The sequence below is a fragment of the Idiotropiscis lumnitzeri genome, unplaced genomic scaffold, assembly GCF_059441095.1.
Source record: "Idiotropiscis lumnitzeri isolate Australia: NSW breed Sydney's pygmy pipehorse unplaced genomic scaffold, RoL_Ilum_1.0 HiC_scaffold_300, whole genome shotgun sequence".
Taxonomy (NCBI): domain Eukaryota; kingdom Metazoa; phylum Chordata; class Actinopteri; order Syngnathiformes; family Syngnathidae; genus Idiotropiscis; species Idiotropiscis lumnitzeri.
Window position 1 is genome coordinate 80,586 of NW_028283838.1, and position 13,988 is coordinate 94,573.

Sequence of the window (13,988 nt, forward strand, 5' to 3'; positions counted from 1 at the left end):
ACGATTAAAAAGTAGCTGATTAGAGTTTTAATTTTGTATTCATTAATCTGCAATAAAAATGGACATATTTTGGTTAATAAAATTAACAAGAAATAAAAGTAAAGGGTGTTCTAATACTTTTTTCAAGATTGTCCTAACATACATTTAATGTTTACAGTATATGTCTTCGGAAGAAGCGCAGCATTAGATTTTTTTTTTTGTTCTCTCTCTTTGACTTCTGAATTTGAATTTCTGTCACAGATGTGCTTGAATTCTATTTTGGATGATTTGTGTTAAACTGCACAAATATTTGAAGAGCCATAGAATTCAAGAATCACACCAGTGCTGCTACTCCTCCGAACGGGTGAACGCCCTTGATTAACAACCTGCGTTGAGGTGGCTTTTGAGATTCGTGGTGTGGGAGAAAAATCTCTGAAGGCATTCTTAGACTTCAAGAGAGGGTCCACAATTTTCAAAGATTCACTTCCGTCTGAATCAGAGGCCTCACTTGTATCCGGAATATATTCATCTCCACTGTCATCTGAGTTGGAGTAATAATGCTTATCCATTCCAAAGTCAGCCTGTTTTTTTAATCTAAAAAACAACAACAACGAAATATAAAGGATAGAAGGCAGGAGACCAATAAAATATATGCAATTTGCTTGTAAGATTCCCTGAAATCTATATGGGTTGTTTACCTGTATACTTTTGGTCCTCCTGAGCCTTGGGATAGTAATATGGTCTGGGTCTGAGGCGCAAAGTTCAGGGGCAGGATTTGACAATGATTCGTCAGAATCTGTGTCGTTATTCCAAGGAAGATTCAGCCCATATTTTTTGTCCAAGGGAGGAGACTGGGTTGCATCAGAGTCCAAGAGAAAATTGAGAACCCATTAAATACTTAATCCCCAGAGGAATCTGCACAGAAAAAGGTCTTAATTCTATTTGAAAAAAAAAAAAAAAACTAAAATATTGATGAATGATATGACAAAATAATGTAATAACAAAATTAATTGACCGTAACAAAAAGCTCCCGGGAGGAAAACTACATTAAATGTTTTTTTAACAGGGCAGTGAAAATATTGGAAAATAAAAACGATAATAAATAAAATAATATAAAAAAAGAATTCAATGTGTATCGATGGACCCATATGAAATACTTATATCGCTATGTACTTATCAGCCATATCGCCCAGCCCAATATGTAACTGCAACTTCAAAACCTCGGGCCATAACAGGATTGTAACATGGGATGCATATCTTCATTCCTAAATTTGTAGATCCCGAGGAGGCTGCTCAATGGTCCTGGTAATCTAAACCTCAACCAATTCGGTCACAGCCAATGTTCTCCATCCTTGTTAAGAAGTTTTGAAATGATTTAATAGATATACTATTGCAAACTATACCAGAATTTTAGACATTTTAAACTTTTGATCACAATTTTACCTATTTTCTAAAAATCTGAAGAATCCACATGCCAAATCACCTGCTGTAGACACATAGGTTCTGTTCTGACAGATAATTCAGTTACAGGTTGTGTACTTAAAGCCAATAAGAGGGCAATGCAGCAGTCGACAACCTGACGAAAGCTTAAGTCTCCCAATGAGAGAACTGTAGTGGCTGGTAGGTTCTTAGATTGTAACATAGTAAAGACATATACTAGGCATAACTGTATATCATATGATGATGAGGGAAAATATTATTAGCTACGATTTATGTCCAGATATATTAGAAAACTTGTCCAACCAGCACAGGTCTATCTAACTGTAATTTTAACATCTCAAGACACGACAGGATGACCACATGATACGCATACCTCCTTTTCAGAGTCTGTCAAAACTTGAGAAGGCTGCTTCGATGTTCTGGTGGCATCAACCTCAGCCGATTCAGTCATTGTCGGTTGTCCTCCATCCTAATGAACAAGTTGAATATTAATTTAATGAATTAAAAAAAGAAAATGGATCAGAATTTTACACATTTTAGGCTTTGGCCACCCAAAACAAAAACTAACAAGTTCACGAATGAAACAAAACCAATTACTTTAGCGCATGACAATTAATCTTCAGTAGAGATATGTTGTGACTGATATTTCAGTCACAGGTTGTCTTTTGAACGCCACCAGGGGCGCAATGGAGCACAGGACAGCCAAAAGTCTTCTTGTCGGACACCTGTAGTGGCTGGTAGGTTCTAAGATTATAACATAGTAAAGGCACATACAACTCCTAACTGTATTTCATATGATAATGAAGGAAAAGATGATTAGCTATGATTTATGTCAACAATAAAAATGGCTCTACGGGGTCCCCACAAACACAAACCTGACAGTTGGGTGTCAGATGGCCAACATACCTGACACGCAATTCAACTCAACTGGACCCCACAACACAAGAAAAAGCTGAGTGAGCCTCAAACCAGACATACACATTCACTGACAAATATCCTGTGACACCAGATATATTAGAAGTCTTGTCTAATCAGCACACGTCTATCTAACTGCAATTTTAACATCTCGAGACACGACAGGATGAGTACACGATACGCATACCTCCATTTCTGAGTCTGTAAAGCCTGGAGGAGGCTGCTTCGATGTTTTAGTAGCATCATAAATTTATTGAATTAATTATATTTGAGGTTGGATTAGATTTTTACACATTTTAAGCCTTAGCCACCCAAAACAAAACATAAGCTCATGAATGAAATAAAACTAATTAATTTCGCCCATGCCAATTAATCTTCTGTAGACACGTGTTGTGACCAGTGTTGTTTTTGGCAGGCATTTTAGATTTTGTCCAAGTCATTTGGACAAAGTGCTGATTTGTTTACATCACATTTAGTCATCCCAATTCGTTATAGTTTTAGTCCAGTTTTAGTCAACGAAAACTAAAAAAAGGGTTTTAGTCCAGTTTTAATCGACGGAAACGCAAAAAAAGTTTTACCCTAGTTTTCGTCAATTTATTCACAAAGGTTTTAGTCCAAGCGGCACGGTGGCCCAACTGGTTAGCAGGATGGCCTCACAATATTGAGGTCGTAGGTACGATTCTGGCTCCGGCCTTCCTGCGTGGGTTTCCTCTGGGTAATTCGGTTTCCTCCCATATTCTTAAAACATGCATGGCAAGTTGCTTGGACACTCTAATTGCCCCTAGGCATGAGTGTGAGCGTGGATGGTTGTTCGTCTATGTATGCCCTGCGATTGGCTGGACACCAATTCAAGGGTGTACCTCGCCTACTGCCGAAGACAGCTGGGATCGGCTCCAACACCCCCCGCGACCCTAGTGAGGAGAAGCGGTACAGATAACGGATGGATGGATGGATGGGTTTAAGTCCATTTGAGTTAAAACAAGGCATTCAAGGTTTCCACCCAATAACAAAGACTTTTGGATGGACTACAAAGGATTCTTCATTACAAACAGAAAAAAGTGGCAACAGTGGAATCAATGCTCACTGCTCCAAAATAAGCAGAGAAGCAAAACATTTTGTTGGGCAACTGTCGTGGCTTTATTTCACTAAAAGCAACATAAAATAATTTATGAACCACATGCTAACAATTTTGTCTCGTCAACGAAAAAAATTCATGTACATCACGTCATGTTTTCGTCATAAAAGAACCTCGTTTAGCTTGTCATCGTCATTAAAAAAGGGGCGTTAACGAAGTATTTTCGTCATAGTCATCAGTGACGAAAACAACACTGGTTGTGACTGATATTTCAGTCCCAGGTTGTCTCCTGAACACCACCAATTGGGCAAGGGGGCGCAGGAAAGCCTGGGGTCTTCTATTTTTACAGTATAGAAAGGCTAAATATCAAATTGAAACAGTGTTTTATATCATGAATATACAGGGTTGGTGCTGGTTCTGGTAGGGAAACCACAACATAAAGATGTCCTTAATTAGTCCCACAATGGGGATATTTGCAATATGGCATATGATGGCCTAACAGGGCCACCGCCCAGAAAAGAGTAACGCAGAACTTTGTAATACTGTCACTCCCTGACCAGTTCGTTGTTCCTGAAGAGCCAAACTTTGACTCAGACCCACAAATTTGAATTACAGATAGTGGACAATGGAGAACTCCCCCAGTCAGTCAGCATGTTCAACTTCCATAGAAACCTCAACATACATTTATTAGATTGCCAAACTAATTGGAAACTACATCACCAGAACACCACAAGTGGGCTCTGTTATTGTACTTAAAGATGCATCTTACAAACCTGTGTTCTCCAAGGCCAGCTGGTCCATAGTCTTAAGTTATTTCTTCGCCAACATCAATGTCTCGGAGCGCAAACAGACAGAGGTGTGGTCTGTCCTCTGTTGTCTTCTTCTTCATTTTACAGTTGGGGTGCATGTGGTCATCATTAACCAGTCTTCCCAGACTGCCATCTTCTTGAGCGGCATCAACACTTAAAATAGATTTAAAAAAAAAAAAACAATTATTCAATCAATGTCAGAAATTAATCTTTGAGACAATCTTGTGTACACAAAACATAAAAATAGGAAATCCACAATTTTTAAATCTTCTAAATCAAATCATACAAGAAATTTCTATTGGAATCAGACCCTATTAACAGCTTGTCTTTGAGACTTCATGGTCTATATTTTCATTTGTACAGATTCAACGCATGAATAAAAGTAATCACCGTATTTTCGCAGTCATAAGCAAACAAAGCGCCCTGTCAGTCGATGCGTCCATTAAATGGACAAAGTACCACTCACGTCCATCAGCCCTTGTCATCAACGAGCTGTTGGAAGTGCATGTTAGCACACCCTGCTGGGCAAAGAGTGAGTTGTCCATGCTTACAATCGACCGTGACAAATACACCATCTGACTATAATGTTTGGGTGATGGTGTTGGAAAAAGCTGGACAAAGGGCAGCTGTCCACAATGTTTTAGTCTGTCTTATCATTTATGTTATTGCAAGCAAGAAACGTCCCAGGTTTAGACAACAGACAAAAAGTCCAAAGCATAACAGCACATCTCTTTAAACAGCCATGCAAATCTCTCTAAACAGCTATGGGATTGTGGGTCTCTGCTCCCAGAATGCATTGCTTGAATTAGCTAAGGCTGAGTGGCTTTTGTATTATTTTCATTTTTTTTGGGTATATTGATGGCATGAGAGATACATGTTTGTGTTAATCTTATTTCTATGTTTCATTGTTTGCTTGTATGATGAGTTTTTTATTTTTTCTTGAAACCGTGACTCTAAGGAGTGTGGTGAGCAGCCAAGTCCCTCCCCTGACGTTGCTTTGTAGGCTATTGCCAATGCACCTAATATTGGCCTGAGCCATTGTCAGCTATTGTCAATAGAGACTTGGCGTCTGCTGCAACAATGGGGTGATTGCTCATGTTATTGGGGCATAGTAGGCTGCTATCGGCTGTGTCAGTGTGGGCAGCTCTGCCAAGTTCATGCTATGCTAACAGCAGCTGTGCTATTGTCTTGTCAGGCGGTGCGTCCAGTATATGTTACAAAGACAGAAATAGCGGCCTCAACAGGTGTTGCGCCCTTTGACACGGCGCGTCTTTTGGGTGCGAAAATACGGTATACATTTTTGCTTAGAGAATGATTTTTCCCCTAACACTTATGGGATGAGTATGTGTTTATTTTTTTAAATAAAAACAAAAATAAGATAACATCTCAATCTTTGCCTCACCTCCAAAAAGACAGTGCCTCTTCCATCCATCTTCCTGCGTTGAGATTTATCAGAATCTATCAATTTTCCTCTGTACTCCATAATAAAGAATAAAGTCGTCTTTCCTGAAAGGGGCCTTGGTAAATACTCCTCGACCTAGTTAACAGGGAAATCAAGATAGCTTCGTCATATTTTTAAGCACACAAATAAGGAGTCATCATATTCATTTGGGCCACTATACTAATGTAGGGTGGTTTGAAACATAATAATAATAATAATAATAATGCCTTTATTAGTCCCACAATGGGGAAATTCGAGATTCGCACCCAGGCCTCCTGGGGAGACTGGGTCCTGAACGCGGCGCCTTAGACCACTCAGCCATCCTGGCAGCCACGAGATTCGAACCCAGGCCTCCTGGGGAGACTGCGTCCGGAACGCGGCGCCTTAGACCACTCGGCCATCCATTGCTTCTTGTGAGGGATAGAGCAGAGCCCTTCTTTATGATTTTAAAGGAACAGACCAGCCAAAATTCATTTTCCAGCATTGCATTAGCCAGTATGTATTAGGACTGAAAGTACAAATGTCAATGGCACCTGGTTACGTAAAAAAAAAACTTTAAGATTATTTAGTTTCATAACAATGACATACACTGTATACACAGTCATATTGGATCGCGTCACGTGATCTCTGTGACGTATAACGTGCTTTACACTAGACTATCAATATCGGACTTGTTCACCGGTCTATTGTGGTATAAAAATGCCGGAGGGCGTCATCAAGTACAGCCTTAATTTAGATCGAACTCCTACCATCAGGTTTCACGCTCACTGAAATAACTTGAAACTGACAAAGAAAAGGTCAAGACACTCTTAATGTAAAATAACCACTTAAAAAACGATGTCAGCTTGGTTATCAGAAAACAATAATATATCTTAGCAAAAGCGTTAACATCATACCTTTAAATGAGTTTATATACTTCGCTTCTAACTCTGCAGTCTTGTCCAGACCCTTGACTGCATGTTCAATAGTATCCTGCTTTGGGGACTTCCTGCATCTCAGGGAAGGCATTGTTTATTCTATAAAGAAAAAAGACAGTTTTGTGTTGAGAATTATTAATACTATAGGCTAAATGGAGTTTTAACAATATCAGTGTAAGAAAAATAAATTATAAATTAAAAAAATATCAATCCCTCCATCCCAATTAACGATTTCAACCATAATAGTTTATATTGAAGTTTAAACAACAGACAGATTTATGCAGTGTGACTACAAAAATCTTACCAAAATTGCATTCACAGTAACCTTTGCTTTAAGAATCATGTAATTAACCAGTGAACATCGTGTCTTACAGAAAAATTAATGACAGAAATTATCATGGTACTTGCATTCTGTTGTTCTATAACAAAAGTGCAAGCTGTTAGCTCCGCAAAGCTAACGCAACAAGCTAGCGTCCCTCGTGCTCACATTCAATGCAAACCTGACCACCGGATGAAAATACGCGTCGGTTTAGTTCTTTAAATGAGTAAAAGCACCATGACGTTTTATAATTATTCAATGCTTAACTGGAGCTCGTCAATTATGTCGATGTAGGAGCACATGTTTGCTAGGCCAGTGTTGTAGGCCCACATCCATGGTGCTACTTTGTATAGTGTTTTCCACACAACTATCTCTAACCATGAACAAATGCACTGGAGGCATGTTTTGAATAAAAACAAACGAAAAACACTTACCTCTCCGTTTCAACAGCAGTTCGAACTTCGAAGTGGTGATATTCTCCAGCGTTAAGCACCTGCTCGAACTGCGAATAGGTCAAATTCAACAGCGTCTTTTTTCTGTCTTAATAAGGACGCGATGAGAGGAGGAGCGCTTGCCTTTTCGTCAGCACGCCCCGCGCGGGTGGTGCTGCTTTATCACTCTCTATCTGTGCCCGCCCGCCGGCATGTCGATAGAAAAATAATATTCCTTCAAACATTACTTTCATCTTCTTAACGTTTTGTAGTGAATTTAACAGGTTCACCACTTTTTTCAAATACACCAATGGAAAACAGGTCTTAATTGAGGAAACATACAAAGAGCGTCTCACAAACACCTTATGATGAGCAATGTAATTTGATCACGTTTTTTGTCACTGCCTGGACGTCGGTTCACTGGCCTGGTGGCAGTGGCTTGTAGACACTGTCACTGAGTGGGAACGGATCTCAAGGTGGGTCAAACTAACCCAAGCAGTGGATCGGTCCGTTTTTTAAATTTATTAATTTTTTTATTTTATGTATTTATTTATTATTTAATACAAGGGCTTCGGCTCACTACCAGTGGGCGGGACCAAAGAATTTCGGTTTCCTTTGAGCTAGGAGGCAGTCAAAGGCAGTCCAATCCCCGGCAACATAAAGCGCCTAGCTCTGGGGACATGGAATGTCATTTCTCTGGTAGGGAATGAACCCGAGCTGGTGTGTGACTAGACCAGTGGTTCTCAATTATTTCCTGTCATGCCCCCCCTACCAAGAAGAAAACAATTCGCACCCCCCCCACCACAATTTTTTTTTACATTTCGTACTAATGTACATGTTCTTTGCATATTAATGTTAGATTGTCAATAAAATATCTTACCTTAACAAAGCTAAATTGATTAAAAAAAATATCATTTTGAGAACGACTATTGTGAGGATCTCGAAACTCAGTACTCTGTGGTGCTAATATTGATGAGATGATAAATATGTTGAAGCCACAGAACAAAAAGATTAGATATTGTTTGGAAATTAATGACGTACATAACAAAGGAATATCAGCCTTGATTGGAGTACATTACTGCATTTAAATTTTTAATAAAAATGAAACAATTATTGATGTTATGACCACTATGAAGAATTTAAAAAAACAATATATAGGGATAATTATAGTTTTCATTTTGTTATGTTTAGTCTGTTCATGTTGCATTATTTTTATGACAAAGATGATGGTTAATCGTAGGTTTGTTGCCCAAATGTACCGTTACAACCTGATTAATGTTGAGAATGACGAACTCAAACTGGACACTAAAACGTAAAAACACATGGACTTCTTGCCCCTGTCCACACACGTGCACACACACACACACACCATACACGAAGATCCGGGAGGTAAGGACGGCTGTCCTCTCCTACAACGAGGCAAGGGCCTCCACCAAGTCACCCCAGGGACAAGTTTTATTCCCTGATGGTCATCAAATTATGAGGATCTCATTCTACGCCGGAAGGGAGGAGGGGAATTTTTCCCTAATGTGAGGTTTTCGCTCCTCCACTGATGATCACACTGTTGTATGATTTCATTATGATGATCTGTCTTAAAGCCGTAAGGACATGATTTTTAAATCCACAACAGGGGGGAAATGTAAGATGGGCTGAGGATAGGTAATCAGTTTGTGTATTCATAATCATGTTTTTATACACTCATTAATGTTTAACACACACAGAGACACTTACTTGTTATTTTAACACACACACACACAGACACCGTATCCTGAAGATGTGTTTAGTTAAACTGACCTTGGGTTATGATTTTCTGCCTGCTGGAGTCCCTGGTGATTAGTTATTGATGCTTTAGTTAAACTGACCTTTATACCGTGAGTTATTGATGTTTTCTGTCTCTTGGTGATTAGTTGTTGATGCTTTTCTGTCTTCTGGTGATTAGTTATTGATGAGTTAGTTTCAATAAAAAGGCAGAACGGAGGGTGAGAGTCAGAGGGTGTGCGGGATTGAACTGGCAAGACGGCTGTTTCGCCTCCTGGCTCCCTCTCCCATTCTGAATGGCACAAAACGAAAACTTTAGTAAGTTATTTCAGTCTAAAAAAGGCGTCAGGGCATTTTTAAACCGGACAGTAAGTCGTCACTGTCTTGGTTCCTTTTTGTGCCTTGACCCATCCCGGAATTATTGAAAGGATGCAGTCCTATTTACAGGCCCCAGTGACACCCCAGGTTTCTGTTGTTTGTACGAGGGCGCTTAATAGGTACTGCTATTCACAATCGTCTTAGGCTGTTTCTTTGCAGAAGTTTATGGACAATGTGTAGTGCTGTAGGATGCAGTCTAGAGCATTCTTGACATTGAAGCTTTTGTTTCCAGCAACTGCTAATGCGACCGTGCATCAAACATGCAAAACACAGACCCTTGCTCCTCAAGAAGTCAATCTTATCCTTGTGATGCTTTCTCCTAAATTCCTTACAAATTGTGAGACTGTTGCTCTCCATTACAATTAGCACATGGTTTGGCAATAGCATCCACTGAAACAGGTTCTGCCTTTGGCGTGGTGGTTTTGTTGTTTTCCATCTTGGCGGTGTTGGAATTTATCTTTAAATCAATGTTAGAATTTAATTTTAAACCAATGCAAACTCAAATTAATAATCTGACTCCAATTTGTGACTTTACCCAACTCTCACTCATCCAACAATATGCGCGCTCGTTCTGCAATAGAAAGGTATCAGGAAGCCGGCATTTTCACACACGAGTGGATTTATTCCTAACACACAAATCTACAACTTGAGTTTGGGTCCCTCTCAATACAGCTCTCTCTGTCTTCGCTGTTCAGCATTAATTTATAGACACAATATGCAAATGACACAGAGACAAAGGCATCCTGGCATGATTCTATTGGCTATGTGTATGCTGCAGTTAACTTTAGCTTGCTTCTCTTGGTCTTTCTTCAAGTGGTGGCCCCTCCTGCTTGTGGCTGAAGGGTCCAGTTTCTTGTGCATCCCTTCCCCCTCGAGGTATCTGTCTGCGCCAGGCACCGACCTAAAACCTCCCAAACCTCACATTCTTTCACTTTCTTTTTCCAACTTCACCAGCCACACACACAGCATTCCACAGAATAACAGTGACACAAGATGCAGGACATCGAATAAAACTAGCCAGGTTTAAACTCTTCCACTCCTTTAGCGGGCACAATGACTGTTGTGAAGACTTTCTTTGATTTTGGTGTTTCTGTGTGTTGTGATTTTGTTTTCTGTTTTATAGAATCTTTCGTGCTTGTCAACAAAGTCAACAAAATCCTTAAACTTCACTCTTCTATTTGTTCTTTCTTGGAGATTGCAGGCAAATTTTCTCCAAGATTCTATAAGTCTGTATGGAAGTTTGTTTGCCAATGCCTTTATATTAGCCATGTTGTCCAAGTCCTCCATGTAATTAACATCTGCCATTATGTTCAAACAGCCCATAAGGAATAATGTGAAAGACTGAAGTGCAACACCATCTTCAGACTTGATTGTTGGCCAATCCATGGCTTCCTTTAAATATGCTTCTGCTATCATGAAGTCATCACCATAAAACTCCTTCAAGATTTGTTTTGCTTTGGTATATCCTGTCAGAGGTTCCATATGGATGCAGCTCTTCACCAACTCATGTGGTTGTTCACTAGTATACTGCAGCTAAAATTGAAGATGATCACGGTTATCACTTGTACGGCCTTCAATCCCATGTTCAATGGCACCTATACAGGTTTTATAATGCAGAGGGTCGCCTTTAAACGTAGGAATGGAAAGTTCGGGAAGTAGCGATGCTTTTTGACTCTTTGCTAAGTATTCTGCGACACTGGCTTGCTGTGAGATTGCTTGGCAAAGGCCATCAAGCACATGTCCCTGTTGTTCTCTACTTTCTGTCTGATGTGGAAATCTAGCCATTGGAATAGTCGAAGTGGGAGCATTTCAGGTCAACACTGCTTGTTGCTCTGATAGGCTGTGATGGTAATTGAATGTTTTTCCTTGTTTAAATTGTAACACACTCATCAGGAATGTGGATACCATCCTCCTGGGTATTTTCATATCTTCTCAAGACATCCAATTTAGCATCAGACTCAGGGAGTGCCGTTTGCATTGCATGCATTTGCTTCTTTGCCTTAATTGCAGCTTCTTCTTGCTCAAGTGCCAACCTTTGTTGTAAATCAGCAGCCTTTGCCTTTAAACATGCTCGTTCCATTTGAGCCTTTAATTTAATTGAAGACGTTGACAGAAGTGAGCTTCTGTCTGTTAGATTCTTTACTTCTACTTCTATGGGTGTAGTTAGTTGATGCAGATCTACTATCATCAGGTGATATTTGTTTATTGCATCCTTCCTCTGCACGTTTCAAAACGTCCTTCTTCCATTGCTCACATTTCCATTAATTACATTTTTTGGATCAAACCAGTTATTTTGGTCATCGGCAAAATCCTCTTCAGTCTTTAAATTTTGCACACCGGAATTGAGGTCCACAAATTCTTGCTCCATGCCGCTAAAGCAAACACGAAGCTCAGTTTTTTACAGCGTCAACATTTGCATCATCCTCCATCAATTGTTCAATTTGACGTTGCATGGAGGTCAATTGAGCAAATTTGCACCTGCGTGCCTGCATCCGTTTAGGCTTGTGATCTTCTACAGCTTTTCTCAGTCATTTTTAATGTCCGCTTTCCACTGTCTTGTTCCTCCATGTCAATCCACAATCAAGCAAACAAAAACGTCAAACTGACTGTAGCGTCTCAATTTGTAGGTCAGCTGAATGACGATCAAAGTTTTAAGCAGTTTACTCACGCACCTGTTACGTGCACGTCCTTGTTAACTCGCGATGCTTGTCAAGTATGGACGCATGCTAACAGCTAGCAGCTCATTGTCCCGACTGGAAAGTTGCTCCTTAGCTGTGATGTGCCTAGGGTTACACTATCTATCATTAACAAACACAGCCAGCCCTCCTCTTTCCTCTTTCCAGTGTCCTGTCCGCAAGTAGTATTTGGAAGCCGTCAAATTCCACGACGGTGTCCGGCGTTAGGTCTGTTAGCCATGAATCCGTGAACATCAGCAAGCTAGCTCATTGGAAGTTCCTCTCGTGCCACGTCCATTTTCTTGGGAAGGTATCTAACATTTCCCATAAAAACGGACAGGAAGACGGGGTGGTCACGCCTCCTCTTTGCCTGGCGTTTCGCCCCCGCGCGACATCCCCCGTCTCTTCCTCCTCAACTCGTGGGGGATATCGGGTCTCGCTCCGGGAGTCGGCACGGGGTTAGCACGAAGTGCTAACAGCTGATCTCTTGTGTAAACGATTGATCCGTAGCTCCCAGTGACATCTCCGGACACGATCACGCAAAAAACAGCCCCCAGCAGCAATAAAACCACCGCAATTTGGATGTCCATTGCTGCGATGAGGTAAAATAAATAAAACTGGGTAAAGGAAAAAACACGCAAAAAAGGCTCAAATAGTGAGCCGTGCTGCTTTAGCAGGTAGCCACTCGCGTGGTGACGGAACCGTAAAAACAAATGTGGTCCCATCAAAATCTGATGGGATATTTAAAAATAAAAGCGTGAAAATTTGCTTATTTGTCTGTCGTCACCAATGATTAAAAAAATTAAAATCATTACAAAATCCTCAAGCTATCGTGATACCAGACAAGTTCTGCGGGACACCAGACCACCCCAGTTGTCCACAAAAAGTGGTCACTTCAAAATTTGATGTGGCATTTAAAAATAAAAAAATCACCTGAAATATGCACTGTGATCAACACTGATTTAAAAGAAAAATCTTTAAAAAATATCCTCAAACTATCGTGATACCAAACCAGGATTGGGGATACTAGACCACACCAGCTGTCCACCAAAAGTGGTCACATCAAAATGTGATGTGGCACTTCAAAATAAAAGTAGCCTGAAATTCGCTTATTTCACGGTCATCACCACTGAGTTAAAAAAAAAATAGCTCGAGCTATCGTGATACCAGACCAGTTTTGTGGGACACGAGACTACCCCAGCTGTCCATAAAAAGTGGTCCCATCGAAATCTAATTTGTAATTTCAAACTAAAAGTTGCCTGAAATCTGCACATTTCACTGTCATCATGCCTGACTTTAAAATTTCATTAAAAAATATCCTCTAGCTATGGTAATACCAAACCAGGTTTGGAGGACACAAGACAACACAGCTTTCCACCAAAAGTAGTCCCATCAAAATGTAAGGAGGCATTTTAAAATAAAAGAGCTGGAGCTGTCGTAATACCAGACTAGTTTTGTTGGACACTAGACGACCCCAGCTGTTCATCAAAAATGGTCCCATCAAAATCTGATGTGTAATTTCACAATAAAAAAAAACCCACCTGAAATATGCACATTTCATTGTCATCAACACTGATTTTAAAATAATCATTTCAAAATACCCTCGAGCTATCGTGATATCAGACCCATTTTGGGGGACACTAGACAACCCCAGTTGTCCATCAAATGCGGTCCCACCAAAATGTGATACGGCATTTCAAAATAAAAGTAGCCTTAAATCAGCATACATCACTGTTATCAGGCCTGACTAAAATATCATGACAAAATATCCTCCAGCTATCATGATACCAGACAAGACATATTTCACTGTCATCACCATTGATTTAAAAAAATTAATTAAAAACTAGAGCT

The 13,988-nt window shown here is 40.0% G+C and overlaps 1 long non-coding RNA gene across 2 annotated transcripts; it reads right to left on the reverse strand.

Moving 5' to 3' along the window:
* Nucleotides 1-435: 435 nt before the first annotated feature.
* Nucleotides 436-7,471, reverse strand: LOC148314417 (uncharacterized). 2 transcript variants are annotated; one of them, XR_015841772.1, is made up of 7 exons: nucleotides 7,330-7,471; nucleotides 6,556-6,675; nucleotides 5,621-5,755; nucleotides 4,183-4,371; nucleotides 1,793-1,888; nucleotides 678-830; nucleotides 436-573 (listed from the first exon to the last, which is right to left on the reverse strand). It is a non-coding gene; the product is annotated as an uncharacterized LOC148314417 (long non-coding RNA). The 2 variants fall into 2 exon arrangements; XR_015841773.1 differs by having other exon boundaries at nucleotides 678-894.
* Nucleotides 7,472-13,988: the final 6,517 nt, after the last annotated feature.